Source organism: Vigna umbellata, chromosome 6, assembly GCF_029865625.1.
Source record: "Vigna umbellata cultivar VRB3 chromosome 6, Vumbellata_1.0, whole genome shotgun sequence".
In the NCBI taxonomy this organism is placed as follows: domain Eukaryota; kingdom Viridiplantae; phylum Streptophyta; class Magnoliopsida; order Fabales; family Fabaceae; genus Vigna; species Vigna umbellata.
In genome coordinates this window covers 12704318-12715924 of record NC_142170.1, presented here as the reverse complement: position 1 = coordinate 12715924, position 11607 = coordinate 12704318, and the positions used below count along the sequence as shown (strand labels likewise).

Here is an 11607-nt window from a genome sequence, read left to right as displayed (position 1 = left end):
CTTTTGAGATATCCCTATCTAATTAAATAAGATATCTATATGTAATCCTTAATTGAGAGTATTGTCTGCTATGGTTTGTTACTACGATTTCCCCGTTCTGGTGTCCTTTCTATTTTGTTCTCCTTCTGTCTTTTACTGTCAATACTAAACTGTGCTTCATTAAGAAAAGAAATGACATGCCATGACAGCTAGGAAGTGAATTGAATAGCAATATATAAAACGCAAACACAAATGGAGAAAGAAGTTGCAAAGAGTAGTTTATTCCATTCTCTTTAACCGACATAGGAGTAGATTTACTAGTTACAAAACATTTTCTGAACATTTCTCAAGCAGGAGTCCAAGCAGAAATGGCATTCAGAATTCGCCCTTTCCATCCCTGCAAAAGCCACTTCCCATCCTCAGCCACCACAAAATCTTTGTGATGTTCCTTCTTCACCATTTGTTTCGCATAATTCACCAGCTGAGGATCAAAAGTAACTTGTTTGAACCCAGCTCTCAGGTTCCTAACCTGCCACTGCTTGTAAGTCTCAGGTCTCTCAACTCTCTCTGCCCCCTCACACGCTATAACATTGATGGCATCCCTTCCAAGCAACCCTTTCTCAAACATCAACCTTTGCGAATCTTCACGTGGCACATTAACCTCAAACATATCAAACAGTGATGAGAAGTGGTACAGCGCTTCCCTGAACCGTGTCAAGAAAAAAGGAGCACTATAAGTGCCATTGACCACCCCATGGAGGAAAATGTTTGGATTGATCTTCCTAATCAACTTTAACACAGCATCTCTTGGACTGTTCACTGCCACAGTTTCATCAGGCAGGTTCTTCAGCCGGTAGAAACAGCTAACAACGGTGACTTCATTTCTGTCTATCTTGAGATCTGCAAGTTTTATAGTCTCCCATTTCTGTGCAAGGCAGTTGTACTCAAAAGGGACATTGAACTTCTTGCAGTAGTTTGCCAAACGCCGCCCTGTCTCCTCAACCCTTTCGGCAGGCCGAAATCCTGGCCGAGGAAGATCAATTCCTGTTATACGCAGCCTTGGAGGACCACCATCTCTTTCTGACAGCCTCTTGATAAGGCAGGGCCACTGAAAACCATAGCAAATGCCAAAGTCAATAACGTGAACACTGCTCTCATTTTCCACAAGACTAATGACTGTCCTGGTTGTCAAATAATTTGACATCCTTTGCAAAGGAGAGGATGTGACAAATAGTTTGTAAGCTTTCAACATATCAGCAGCAGTTGCTACTTCTAGTGGCACGTATGATGGGGTCCCAGCAGCCAACCTTATCTCAAGGCCCTTGGCAAAGTAATGAGCCAATCGCTGGAGTCCATCCCCAAAAGGTGAAGAGTGTTGATTAATCTGGCCGAGTAAGTCATTTGCATTCCTTTGGTCAAAGCTTGCCACTGCTTGTGCACATTGAGTTAGAAGGGTCCATAAATCTACCGCTGTACCTGCTTTGGTGGACCCCTTCTTTGAACGTGAGCGTGCTCCCTTTCCATTGGACCCTCCTAAATCAACACCCTGTGATGGTTCAGAAGAACATCCACTTCTTCCAATTTGATAAAGCAGCACCTCATCTAAGATCTCTGGTGACTCTGACTCGCCAGAAAAGACCGCTGAAACCTTGGCGCCTCTTCTTCCATCTTGTTCAAGACCAGCATCATCATCCAGCTCATGGCTTCTCTTTTCTCTGGATGCTGAAGTTGAACGACCCTCTTCCACCATAAACGGCTTCGTATGAGACTGAAAGAGATTCCAGGTTCCATCACGAACCCTAAATGCATCAACTACATCTGGGGAATAAACTAGATGGGTTTGCTGTGGTAAGAAAGAAGAGTCAAATTCACCTACGCCATGGACCAAGTCACAGTCACATGAATGATCAGTGACGCAGCTGCCATTGCTCTCAAAACTAACAGTGCGACCAAAATTTTCATCAGAATCTGCGATGCCAATGCTTTCACCACTGGAAGAAGGGTGGCTGTGATGGACAAGGACATCAAGGAATGACTTTTCAGCAGCCTGGAGTCGCAAACATTCCTGCAACATGCAAGGTTTGTTTAACAGGTCGTCTTCCTCGTCCATGAGGATGTCGCTTATGTATCTCAGGATGTTGTTGGAGTACTTTGTCGATTCTCCACTTGAGCTTGTACCCGAAGAAGAAGGTGAATCATCTAACTCAATCCCCTCCGTCACTTGGTTCTGATCCGAAAACACAGAGATAGTACCCCCAAAATTTTGCACAAGAGAATTGGTGGAAAGCATGTTGTACTCCACCAAAATGAATACTAGAAGTATCTGAAAATTAGCTAAAAATATCTGACTAGGAATCTAAGTGAAACTATGAAGTAAACTTAATACAGAAGAAGAAACAGGATCACATGAAGAAAGTGAGAAGAATACCGTAGGAGTATTGGTGATACATGATAAGAAAGGGTGAATCAGAGTAAAAAGATAATTATGGTATAGACTGTGATGAATCTAAACCAACCCTAGTAAACTCAAAATTTTCTGTAGCAGAAGTGTAACCGACACTGTTGAATGATGTATGTTTGAACTTTCTTATATAGAACTTATTTGTTTATAGAATGATGCATTATGTCTGTAGAAAGGAAGCTTCAAGGAAGGAGTGAAAGACGGTCAAAGCCGCCAAGCACCTTTTGTTACTATTTTTAATGCAGACTAGTATTTCTCCCTTGCGTTATAAGATAAACTTAAGATTAAACATTAATTATAATGATTTAGTATGATTAGCTTCACACGAAATTTTTACACTGTTGCAACTTTCTATACATATAAAAAAATTCAAGATTATTTATATATATATATATATATATATAGACATAAATTAGAAATTGAAAAAAATGAAATTCTTACACAATTCATGAAGGCAGAATAGCAAAACTACCATGTATAAAGACATTATTAGAATTATCCCAACAACTACTATTACTGATTCAGTAATATTATATGTTATTGAGTAATTTAATATAGTATATTATTATATTACAACTATAATAATTAAGAAATACCTTTGTTCTTTTTTTCAAAAAGCGAAATAGATCTTAATCATAGTCGTAACAAATAATAATAGAAAAAATGGTAAAATTAAATTAATAAGTATCTCTCTTTATATTTATGTATAATAATCTGTACTTCTTAAATCATATCTAATAATCAAATTTAATTTTTTTAATAATTTTCCAAATTAAGTTTTATGATTAAATGCTCAGACATAAGTTTCAACTTAAAAAATGCAAAATATAGCGAGTAATAGGGTAAAAAGAAAATCAAAACTATAAAATGTACTTTGAAAGAGGTAAAAAGTAACAAACATGACAAAAAAAATTGAAAATTGAAATATTATAGTAATAATATTAAAAGAGCATCATTAAATAAAAACTAAAAATTACGAAAAAAGAACATGAGCAAACAAAATATTAGATGTTTTGTTTTGTTGTAGTCAGTTACGGCCCAAGCGTTAAGGTGTTTTCTTGTAGAAGTGTATTTAACAAATAAAAGAAAAACTCACACGTATCATATGCGATGTAGTCAGAAGTGCACGTGTGGGAAACTTGATCCCCAAGTCATCCAACAAAGAATTTTTTTTACACAAGAGAGATAAACAACAACAAAAAGTGCAATAACATATTATAAAATAAAAAGAGAAAAAAAAATAAAGATATAAGTGATCTGGATTGGATAATTTAATATAAATTTTGACCAAATCCAAATAAATTTAATTAGATTATTTTTTATTTAAAATCCCAGTTAAATTAAATTAAATTATAAATAATGCTTATAATATATACATCATAGTAAAATTATTTTTTAATTATTTAGAGGGATTGGGTCAATTTTAATATAAAATTAAAAATCATGAACGTAATACTAACTAAATTCTAATTGGATGAACTACATAGACTTAATCCAATTCAACGATTCAACCTAAACTACAAAAATATAATTAAGTTGGTTTGTATTTTACAAGTTCACGTGTTGAGTAGAACCGAAATAAACTCCTAAAAAGTTTAGCTTAAATAGTTGTAAGATTATATTGAATAAACAAATATTCGTTTAGATTTTTATTTTAAATACAAAACAAGTATTTTTTTTAGAAAAAAAATATATTTAATAATTTAAATATAAATACCTAATAAAACACAAATAATATATAGTTTTTGTAGTGTATATGCATATACCGGTATATATACCAATCGAACTACTTTAAATTGATCGGTTATTGTAACAGGAGAAAACTGATTTGATTGGTGTCTATCAAATTTAGTTAACCATTTATTTACGTTAAAGAGCTTAGTAATGAAATTCAATAAAATTGAATTGTGATTAAATTCTTAATTAAAAACTTATAAAAAATTTATTAATACAAATAAAAGATATAATAATTAAAACTTTTATTTATTGAACGATTAAATAACAAACTTAGTTAAACACTATAACATTTTTAACACAGCAGCAAGGAAAAAAAAAAGTAGAAAAGTCTGCTTAAATAAACATTCAACCTCACACATGTCCGAAACAGTTTTCAATGCTTGATTGTTCAACATTGGTTATTGTAAAAACTATTAGTGGTTGGTTATCAAGTCTCTGTCACCCACACGGGAGATAAGTGCACTTATGTTATCAAGTCTCCATTCTATGAATATAGGGTTCAAATAAAATATATAAAAAAAAACAAATAAAAAAAGTACTGGTCAAATGTATACACGGTCAAATGCTAGTGAATCCTTGACCTCGAGTCATTCAACACACTCTATCCTAAATATCTTTTTTCTTATATTTCTTCGTAAACAAAAGAAAGAAAATGAAATAAAATTGCAATGGGATAAAAATATATAAATAAAAAAATACTTTATGTATCTTTTTTCAAAGTGAATGCACTGGAATAGATGTTTTCTTGCTTTCCATGATGTAAATCCAGTTGTCCTTAACATATAAGGCAAAGGAGAAAGCATTGTTTGACAAGAACGATATATGAAATTGAAAAGAGGGAACAATCAAAGGAACATTTTGTTTTTCTATGTATGCATGATGACATAATGATTTAGACATCTTTTATGTCTTATGACTTCCTTTGAAACTTCAACCACGTCGTTTTATGTCCTCATATCCAGATTCATGCGCCCTGCTTTAAGTTTCTCTATTGACTTTCTATTTTTATTTTTTTTCTCGTTTTGATTTGATGCCAAAATCAATAATTTTAGCATCATAAATGCACACATATGTTTATATAGCTTGCCTAATACTGCAAGGAATAATCTTTTGAACCACAATTTTCAACCAACACTTAATCACTAGTTTAGAATTTTGCCAAGGTAGTAAAGTAGCAGCTAGATGGAACATAATGATGTTTTTCTTTATCAATTTAAAGACAAAATTCCACATAACGAGGTATTGAGAGATCTATAGCTTGAGCGATTTATAGCTTAAACATTCAATGTATAAGTTCTTTTATAAACTTAAAAATATATAATTGTTTTATAGTCTTCCGTTCTAAAGGATGATTAAGACTAAGATGCATATCACATGTAATTTTTCAACATTAATTCATTAATATGAAAAATTTTAAATTATTGAGTTGATCAAAATAATACATCTTTAAAAGTTTTACATTATTATTTAAGATAAACAATGACGTTAAAAATATAATTTTATATTTTCTTATAATTTTATATTCTTATTTATAGTAGAGTGTTGTTATGTTTTAATTAAATTTTTATTTTAGAGAGTGTGAATATACTTGGAGTCAAAGAAAAATCGTGTTGCAAATTTTTTTACATAATATTATTCTTTGGTTGTCACTAGATAACATTTATAATTTTTTTTCTTCAATTTTAAAATTTTCAAGTTATATTATTGTGTTGATCTTATGTTGGTAAGATGATTTTTGAAAAAAGTACAAGACTTTGATATTGTTTATGGTGATAATTTTTTTTTCATCACAAATAATTATTTTTCTTATATTGTAACTTTAGTAAACACTATAGCAAATGGATCAATTCTTGGTATCCCTTTAATTAATTAGGCTTAATACCGTATTTTGTCCCCAGTTTCGCTCCACAATGTCAAATTAGTCCATCCTTTAACACGTGCGTCAATTACGTCCCTACTTAATAAAATTTATATCAATGAAATCCTTTCCGTTAAATTCGTACAAATGGCGTTAATTATTTTTCTCTCTCTTCTATTAAGTAGGGACGTAATTGACGCACGTTTTAAAGAATAGATTAATTTGACATTATCGAGCGAAACTGGGGACAAAATAGGATATTAAGCCTATTAATTAATAATATACAAAAGAAAGACAAAGAAAAAACTGGTGGAAAAGATTGTTTGTTGAAAAATAAAAAAAAAACGAAAGAATAAAAGAATATAGAAACATGCATAACTTAAATAAAAATAGATATGTTAATATAATACTAATTTTCTTTTTTTTGTTTTCTTCCCAAATTTTGGGAAAAGGACAATTTTAATAAGAAATTCAGGAAGAGTTTAGATACTGGTTGAATTAGTTTTTTTTTAATGAAATAATCCATGTACATTATAATTACAATTTGTAGTAATTTTTGTTGGAATTGAGTTAAATTCTAACACTGGTCGAAAGCTAAAACAAAAAGTTTCCTTTTTGCAATGAATGGAAGCTACATTCATTTTTGTGAAATGAATCGAAATCTACTTTAGAATTGTAATACGTAGCTATAATTTCCAAGCAATGGCTTTAGGTCCTTTATTGAAGGATTGATTTTAATGGTATAACCTAAGAATCTGGACGAGAACTCGATTTTGACTATTGTTTTTTATTCTTAAAGGTGATTCGTCAAGATTGGAATGGGACACCAAAATTAAACAAAACAAGATCTCAAATAATGTTTCCTGCAATACAAGATTCTAAAATGGACTGCACCTAACACCACTCGTTTAAACAATTAACAAATTATATCAAATATACTTCTACTTAATCTTTTAAGTCTTGTTCTTTTGAGTGGATTTGAGAGAATGAATTTGAAGATAAATTTTTTTGTCGTTTATTTGAGTGAATTTGGAGGTAAATGAGAGTGAATTTGAAATAATTTTTTTTAATTTGTCACGTCAATACAATTCTATACTAATTCTCATAAATTTTATTTCTAAATTCACTCTAATTTATATCCAAATTCACTCAAATAAACGACAAAAAAATTTATCTTCAAATCCTCTCAAATCCCCTCAAATCCACTCCCTCAAATCCATTCAAAAGAAAAAGGCCTTACTCTTGTTTCGAGTATAGAATCGAATCTCTAGCTTAATTTGTTGGTTTTTAATTCGTCATTCATAAATTTAAGTTTTGTTTATCAAACATAGTTGGTGATACATGTCAAAGTCTTTTAATGTTAAAATCAATTTGGATTGATTGAAAAGAGTAATATTTCCTTAATTAATGCGTAACATATCTTCTTATTTCAAATTATTATTTATAGATTTTAAAATAAATTTTTTATTACATTTAACTTAATTATGACTTAAATATGATTAATTATAATTTATTTTTTAAGTGAAATGATTTTGAACTTAATCTATCTTAGTTTAATCGATTGGTCTCATCAGTGTTTAGATAGTTTGGTTTTGATGAAGTTCACTGTCTAACTAATTTTGACCAAAAAAATATATTATACAATTTTCATAATAAAATAGCTATATTAGAGATATATTGAAAAATAAGTGTAAGTAATACATTAAATATAAGAATGTTAAATATTTAATAATAAAAAATCCATAATTTTATATCTTAAGGTTTTATATTAGATTGATATTAGTTTTTTAAGTAAGTTTACTTAAAATCTTACTGATCATTCATTTTAATAAAATATATTTTAGAAGATACTGTTTTACATTATTTTCACTTACAAATAGAAAGATTTCAATTATTATTTATAAATTTAATAAATAAATAAAATTTAAATTTATTTATAGTTTTTAAATTTTAATGTAAAATTAAAATTTTTTATTATCTTAAACTTTAATATAATTTAGTTTTCAAATTCTAAAAATAAATAGATATAATTATTTTAACTTAAATTATAAAAAAAATTAACAAGTTAAATAGTATTTTAAGTTAGCAAATTAAATTATTTATATAATTTGACATGTTTCAAGTTTTGTTTATATAAAAGTTGTTTAACACATAAAAAATTAAAAAAACATATCTATTATTTTTAAAATTTCAAAATCAAAATAAAGACAATTTTTAGTTTTATGTTAAAAATATATTTAATCCAAATAATAATTGTTTTAACTTATTTTATTAAAAATATTAATTAATTAATTAAAAGCTTAAAAAATATTTATATAAAATTGATTGACGGCGTATCATTTACTATCCCGTATTTAGCTAAGATTTTGAATCTAATTTTTCTACTAAGGATTAGTCCATCCATTTCTTTTTTAGCAGACAAAAAAAATAACATAATCAAAGCTCACCAGACTAATCGTTTCATCAACCTATTTATTATATTTTTCTATCAAAATAAAATTATTATGAGATTTTAAAGGTAATGTAATATAATAAGACCCACAAAATAAATTTATCAATATTGCAAGTAAAATCTAAATTGTCTTTTCTAGTTTTTTATATTTTCTTAAAAAGTTGTCTCTTTATTTATTTTTATTGCATCATTTCTATTTATGAATGAATAATTATTTTCTTTCACTATCACTTTTGACCATCATTCACCATTTTAAATCATTTTAAATTCAATTTATTTTGAAAAAAAGAGAGTAATGCATTTGATCTTAGTTATATTTAGTTCATATATTTAATAACACCAATCACTATTTCTTTTATTAGCTAAGTGAGTTGGATCAACATAAAACTATTTTATAAAATATTTAGATTAGTGTTTCAGATAAGGATTGAGCTCTCTTATTCAAAGCACTCCAAGTTGTTTTAAAGATTGTTCTAAAGATTGAATAAGCTTCCTGATAGTTTTTCATTATTCAAGTTTCACTCTCTCTTCCTTGCTCAAGCCATGTGGGAGAGTACCTGTCAAAGGCACACTCAAATCATTGACTTTACATGATAATGTTTAACAGAAAGATGAGTACTCAGAATTAGTTATTTGACTTTCCTGTCAAACATATATTTATAAATATTAAAATGAGTTTACTCTCAAACCTATATCAATAAATATTTAATATTTTTATTAACTGTCAATCAATTATAACTATCTCAACAATTATCTTAACCAATTAATTAAGAGTTGTTAACTGTTTATTTCTTCAATTGATTATCCTCACAAATATCCATACGGTACAATTAGTTTATTTTATAAATTTTTAGTTGAACACGTTATATAAAATCTTAATTCAAATTTGATAGAATTTTCAAAGTTTCATATAAATGCATGCATTGTCTCTACGATGAAATCAGAATGTGTCGTCCAGCACTAAGAAGAATAAGTTAGTGGAAACAAAGTATGAATCATACCAATCATGGGACGGCTGAAAGTGATGTTCAATCAACAGTCGTAACCAATCCATCACAACCAACAACAACCAAACCAAACATGTTTGTTTTTTAAGAATCACATTAATATTTATTTTAATGAGATTTCGGATGTACGGATGATAATTATAAATTATATTCTACTTAAATTAAAATTGCTTGCAGTTGTTTGCTATTCATAATTTTATTGCTAATTAATTGAAAATTTGTCTTATTGTTTATTTGTAAATAGGATTTGTATTAAATATAAGAATCAATTAAATAAAGAGCTAAGCTTAAAAACATTAATTGTTTGTCTTAAGATGAAAAATAAACCGTTTTAAAGGAACTGGTACTGTGCTGTCGGCTGATTCTTGAGATTGAATAGAAGTAGGGTCCAACATACACATTATGCTAATATAACGTTATAAATAATTGAAGTATTGGTAAAAAATCAACATTTCTTTTCTTTTCTTTTAAAGTCAAAATGTGTATAAAGTAAAGAATTCAAAAGTGATTAAGAAGTAAATGAAGACGTGTCCAATCACATTCACCACCCATGTTTTTGAGTGTCTTTATGAAGTAATCACCCCATTTGTTAACATATCAAATTATGCATAATTATTTTATTTTAGTTTTTAGTTTTTTGTATCAGTGCATTTTTATAGTATATATATTCTGTATAATCAATAAAAAATCATCTTAGATATAATTTTTAAAATAAATCTATTATAATTTTTTAAATATATGCATATTAGGTTGAGATAACCTTTGCAAGATCTTAGGATATATTTTTTTCTTGAGATGTCTTCTTTTGTGAAGTTGAGAAAATTTTTTGTTTAATTTATTTTATCAATGAAGGTTGTCATTGTTTATGTGATTTGAAAAATAATGATATGATAAATATGCAATGATAATATATATTTCATATCTTGGAATTTATACTAATGTTTATAGTCAGGTCTCAAAATTTATAGTGTAATAATTTGATTATCAAATTTAATTTAATATTCATGACAAATAATAAAAATATTTAAATTTTTATTAGAATTTTACTTCATATCTATTTGTTAATTCAAGATATGCTCAGTGGAATATTTATATACTAATCTTTATGTTCATTGAATTTTAAAGCATTACAAAATTTTGAAAGAGAAACTCATTTTTTCATTTGATAACATGTCAAACCGTATCATACATTGGTGTTGACAAAAGAAAAATATGTTAGACCTTCTTCTTTATAAAGTTTACTTTGATGATGATACTAAGGCCAAAGATGAAATAGAAGCCAAGAAATATTTGAAAGACTTTATTTTGTTTGTTGCAATGTTTTCTCTTTATAATGTCTTTATTATACTCTTGTAATAATTGTTGAAGTATTTTAGGCTATGTCTATAGAGTCACAAAGTACCAACATTGAAACACTTAGTGGAAAATAACCTTTTCATACAATGATAATCTATTATAATGCAGAATGAAATTATTTTTGAAAAATAGTCGATCATTAGTGGTAGCTATAACTTGGTTTTTCATATTTTGAACTAATCTCGAAATGGGCTCTTTCCAAAGCAAGTTTTCTTCTATAAAATGAGCAAAGCTTTATGTTTTCAGATATAGGAGTTGGATTATAACTCTGTGTGGAAAAACTTTGAAAACCTAGTGTGGGTAGAGCGATAACTTTCATTAAGTGTGATATTGAGTGTTATTATCGTTGCTAGGTGAAGTTGTTTATCCTTTGTGTGAGTTAAAGGAAGTGTTAATCCCTTGTGGATTTCAAGAGATGTGTCTTTCATCTCTTAACTCGAAAGGTATGTAATCTTTTATGTGATTCAAATGAGGTGTTTCATTTCTTGTGGTTTCAAGGAAGATGTTCTTAATCTCATGTGGTTCTTCAAGAGATGTATGTTCTTTCCTAAACTGTTCATTCCATTAATGTTTGTAATTTCAGTGTTTAGTTAATCATTCACTTAAGAGTGAATAACAACTAAGAAAGAGAATCTTTTTGTACTTAGTATAAAATACTTTGTGTAATTTTCTTTTCCCCATAATCTCTTTATTTATTTATTGATATTATAAAGGAAGAATTTTTTATTGTAACTCTATATTATAAAGGGAAAAAAAT

The 11607-nt window shown here is 28.3% G+C and overlaps 1 pseudogene across 1 annotated transcript; it reads right to left on the bottom strand.

Moving 5' to 3' along the window:
- Positions 1–234: 234 nt before the first annotated feature.
- LOC124825179 (scarecrow-like protein 30 pseudogene) lies at positions 235–2586 on the bottom strand (annotated as a pseudogene). The gene is made up of 2 exons (XR_015780348.1): positions 2408–2586; positions 235–2302 (listed from the first exon to the last, which is right to left on the bottom strand). The product of XR_015780348.1 is annotated as a scarecrow-like protein 30 pseudogene (transcript).
- Positions 2587–11607: the final 9021 nt, after the last annotated feature.